The following is a 4,996-nucleotide window of genomic DNA, read 5'->3' as shown; positions in this document are numbered from 1 at the left end:
GCCAAGTTTAAACGCTAATATGAACTCAGTAATATTTGCAGTTTTGGAAAAGGGCGGTGGGGTGAGGTGCAGAGGTGCTTGGAACGAAAGCCAAACGTCTCCAAATACCAGATAAAATCCAAAGCATTCTTTCCTGCTGTCAACCTCTGGAAACGACAAAATAAGAACTCCTGGTCGCTGTACTATTTTGTTCTTAGAAAGTGTGCCCTCGGAGCGGCTCAAAGACAGAAGCTCTACTCTAATTCTGGGAGAATACGAAGCTGACATTCATTCCTCTTTACCCATTCCCGTTTCTTTCACTAAAATAACGTGGAACGACAATATTTGTATGCATTGCACAGTGCATAAGGCTCAAAAAAGGAAGGGACTTCGGACCATAAACCTTCCTCCCCAGCGCCAGGGACCGAGGTGACACAACAACCCTCATTTACCATACGAAGGGAAGGCGACCGCGCGACCTCACCCGAGGGTCCGTGCGGCAGAGACTACGCCTCCCAGCATGCAGCACGGCCACGTCCCGACGCCGGCGCCATCGGACCGGTGCATGCCGGGAAGTAGAGTTTTTCCGTTTCTGAACGGCTCGGAGACGTTTCCTCTCTCCTCTAACGCCGCTCACACTCTGCAGTCTTCAGAGGCCAGGCCAGTAATAGGCACGCTCATATTCGTGACAGTTTTAAATCCCAGGTTGGTCGTTCCGCTGCAAAGTAACTTTGGGAGCACGCAAAAAAAAAACAAAACAAAAAAAACCCCACAAAACCGCCAACATTCTTTGCAGTTCTTTTCCGGTTGGCTTGTTGCCGTGGTAACGAGCACACACAACCACCGCAGCGGTTATGGCAGTGCTGGGCGGTGCGCAGATCCCCGACGGGGAGTTCACCGCGGTCGTGTACCGTCTCATCCGGGATGCCCGCTACGCCGAGGCCGTGCAGCTGCTGGGCGGAGAGCTCCAGCGGAGCCCGAGGAGCCGCGCCGGCCTGTCGCTGCTGGGCTACTGCTACTATCGCCTGCAGGAGTTCGCGCTGGCCGCCGAGTGCTATGAGCAGCTGGGCCAGCTGCACCCGGAGCTGGAGCAGTACCGCCTGTACCAGGCCCAGGCCCTGTACAAGGCCTGCCTTTACCCAGAGGCCACCCGCGTCGCCTTCCTCCTCCTGGACAACCCCGCCTACCATAACGGGGCCCTCCGTCTCCAAGCCGCGATCAAGTACAGCGAGGGCGATCTGCCCGGGGCCAGGAGCCTGGTGGAGCAGCTACTGAGTGGGGAAGGAGGAGAAGACAGCGGGGGCGAGAACGAGCTCGATGGCCAGGTCAACCTGGGCTGTTTGCTCTACAAGGAGGGACATTATGAAGCCGCATGTTCCAAGTTCTCTGCTGCCTTGCAGGCTTCGGGCTACCGGCCTGACCTTTCCTACAACCTGGCTTTGGCCTATTACAGCAGCCGGCACTATGCCCCGGCGCTGAAGCATATCGCCGACATTATTGAGCGTGGCATCCGCCAGCACCCAGAGCTGGGTGTGGGCATGACCACTGAGGGCATTGATGTTCGAAGTGTTGGCAACACCTTAGTCCTTCACCAGACCGCTCTGGTGGAAGCCTTCAACCTCAAGGCCGCCATAGAATACCAACTGAGAAACTCTGAGGCGGCCCAGGAAGCCCTCACGGATATGCCTCCGAGGGCAGAGGAAGAGTTAGACCCTGTGACCCTGCACAACCAGGCGCTAATGAACATGGATGCCAGGCCTACAGAAGGGTTTGAGAAGCTACAGTTTTTGCTCCAACAGAATCCCTTTCCCCCAGAGACCTTTGGCAACCTGTTGCTGCTCTACTGTAAATATGAGTATTTTGACCTGGCAGCAGATGTCCTGGCAGAGAATGCCCATTTGACTTACAGGTTCCTCACACCCTATCTCTATGACTTCTTGGATGCCATGATCACTTGCCAGACAGCTCCTGAAGAGGCTTTCATTAAGCTTGATGGGCTAGCAGGGATGCTGACTGAACAGCTCCGGAAACTCACCAAACAAGTGCAGGAAGCAAGACACAACAGAGACGATGAAGCTGTCAAAAAGGCAGTGAATGAATATGATGACACCCTTGAGAAGTATATTCCCGTGCTGATGGCCCAGGCCAAAATCTACTGGAACCTTGACAATTATCCAATGGTGGAAAAGATCTTCCGCCAATCTGTGGAATTCTGTAATGACCATGATGTGTGGAAGCTGAATGTGGCTCATGTTCTGTTCATGCAGGAAAACAAATACACAGAAGCCATAGGTTTTTATGAGCCCATAGTCAAGAAGCATTATGACAACATCCTGAATGTCAGTGCTATTGTGCTGGCTAACCTGTGTGTTTCATATATTATGACAAGTCAAAACGAAGAAGCCGAGGAGTTGATGAGGAAGATTGAAAAGGAGGAAGAGCAGCTCTCCTATGAGGACCCAGAGAAGAAAATCTACCATCTCTGCATTGTGAATTTGGTGATAGGGACGCTTTATTGTGCCAAAGGTAATTATGACTTTGGTATTTCTCGGGTTATCAAAAGCTTGGAACCTTATAATAAAAAACTGGGAACTGATACCTGGTATTACGCCAAAAGATGCTTCCTGTCATTACTAGAAAACATGTCAAAACACACCATTATGCTTCGTGACAGTGTTATTCAAGAATGTGTCCAGTTTCTAGAACACTGTGAACTTTATGGCAGGAACATACCTGCTGTTATTGAACAACCCCTGGAAGAAGAAAGAATGCATATTGGAAAGAATACAGTCACTTATGAATCCAGACAATTAAAAGCTTTGATTTATGAGATTATAGGATGGAATATGTAGTAATGTCTGACAGTGGCCTTATCATAATGGCTTTACATCTGTTTTTCACTCTGTTTTATCTGTAGTTGGCTATTGGCCTCTTTATATTTATTACATGTTGAACTTTGTACACTTTAAAATTATAAAAATAACCAATATTTTGTTTTTGAAATCTTCACAAAGTGAAATATAAGAACTTTGACACCTAGAAAGACTTATGAAGAATTCAAAACTGCATGGGGACACTATTTCTATTAGAAATTGTTAGCACCTATGTTCCGTCTCCTTTGTTATCATTTGTACTTTGTGCATTTTGAAAGTCCCCTACACAAGGATTATGTTATCCAGGGACTTGGCACTATCAGGCCCAGAACTCAGTAGTTAAGGTATAGGATTTCTAGGCTTTTAATAATAACCTCAGGGATTGTGTGTCCTATTCTCACAGCCTACCCTCATTATTATATTAATTTTAATGAATACATATTATATAGCATTTAGGGTGTTTTGTCAGGGTTTTTCAATATAAATGTAATGCTTTATGTAACCAAAATACATTATAAATGTTTGGTGTTTTTTTTTTTCAAACATGCAAGAGTCACTGGGAGATCTTTGCCCTTAACAAAATTATGGTGCTGTGGTTTAGAGACAATAAACAATTGTCAAAGCAAGAATTTTACATGGTTTTCTTTTGTTCCATTTGTTAATAATTTGAATACATGAACAAGATATATTTACTGTTTTTTCATAACTGTGCTCTCATTTAACAATGAAGAATAGCAGAGGTATTGTGAGAACTCTTTTCTTAATTCCTACCTTTGTGTTTGCAATATAGGATATGTTAATGCTGGAGTTGTTTCTGTGTGGTGGCCTCTCAGGTAAGGAAAAATCTAGACTATTCCCATGACCGCACCAAACTTCTCTGCCACCTCCATCACAGATGAAAAGGTCGATTCTGAAACCTCATCTGGTAGATTCATAACGCTAGGGCATGCCCACAACCCTTCCAATGAAAACCCCACTCATTCTGCTTAGGCATTTTTATTTTCTGAAGCATACAAGAGCTTTACTATTTGTTTCCCCACCCCTTTTCTCTCCATAAATCAACCCTAACTCGACCTGACTTAGAGAAAAACAAAGTAGCTTGAATTATATGAAATTGCTGATTTTGGAAGTGTCTGAACTACAAAACTAGCATTTTTTTATGGTTCAACCTAATAGCATTCTACTGAAAGATAGTGAACCCCTGCCATGATGAGATGATGATCTCTTTCCTTCAAGGAGAAATCACTTAGCCACATAGGTACCCAGACAGGGACTCACATAGGTACTCAGCATAAATCCCCTGTAGCATGACCTCCTGGGTGCTCAAATTCTATTAGATCTATCAGAAAATGTGGCTTATTATGAAGTCCAATGGTTTTGAATTTATAGCACGTTTCATCTTAATTATGTAAGCTGATACCATTTACCATTGATGTTTGAGCCCACACTGGGAGGACAATCAGTGTTTAATGACCTCTTCAGTGCATCCCTTAGCACGATTCCATCACTGGGAAATGTTCTTTAACAACTTTTGTACTAAAAGTGTTGCTGCTTCTTTGTGCAGTAGCTCTGTGCACTCTCAATCTTCATAGCCCCTTAAGATTTGGAAAGTAAATGAACTGAAATCTTATTTTTTAAGCCATGTTTAAAAAAAATTTTTTTTTGTACATTTCCTCTTTTTTTCTTAAAAAAAAAAAAAAGCATAAAATGTAAGTAATGTTAACCACCCAAAAGCAAATGTTTTCCAGATTCCCTTTTGCAAATAGCCCAGCCTTTATTCAACCACACTTTATTTACCCAGGTGCTGTGTGTCTGTGGTTTGCATGTATGTGTAATTTAGCTTTTCAGAACATAAAAAGCTTTTCAGAACAGTTTTTAACCCCTCGCTGCTGGGCAGTTGGGATTTCCTGGTTAGTAATGCATCAGGAAATCCTGACTGCTCTTACCACTGAGTAAAGGAATAAAGGTCAATCATGGTGGCATTTGTCCCCTTCCTTACACTGGCTCTCCAGAGAGGCACCCACCAGGATTGACAGATTGCTGCCTGGCGACAGCAAAGACTCATGAACCAAGCCTACAAAACTGGCCAGCCATCAGAGCCCTGGAGGAGACTAGGGAAGGGTCTAACTCCCCAGGCACTTATT

At 44.9% G+C, this 4,996-nt stretch overlaps 1 pseudogene across 1 annotated transcript; it reads left to right on the top strand.

Moving 5' to 3' along the window:
• The first annotated feature begins 435 nt into the window (after positions 1-435).
• LOC309663176 (intraflagellar transport protein 70B pseudogene) lies at positions 436-3,481 on the top strand (annotated as a pseudogene). Its single transcript has one exon. The product of its transcript is annotated as an intraflagellar transport protein 70B pseudogene (transcript).
• The last annotated feature ends 1,515 nt before the right edge of the window (positions 3,482-4,996 follow it).

Source organism: Balaenoptera physalus (genome assembly GCF_965194825.1).
Source record: "Balaenoptera physalus genome assembly, chromosome: 6".
Taxonomy (NCBI): Eukaryota; Metazoa; Chordata; class Mammalia; order Artiodactyla; family Balaenopteridae; genus Balaenoptera; species Balaenoptera physalus.
This window is presented reverse-complemented; position numbering and strand designations above follow the sequence as displayed.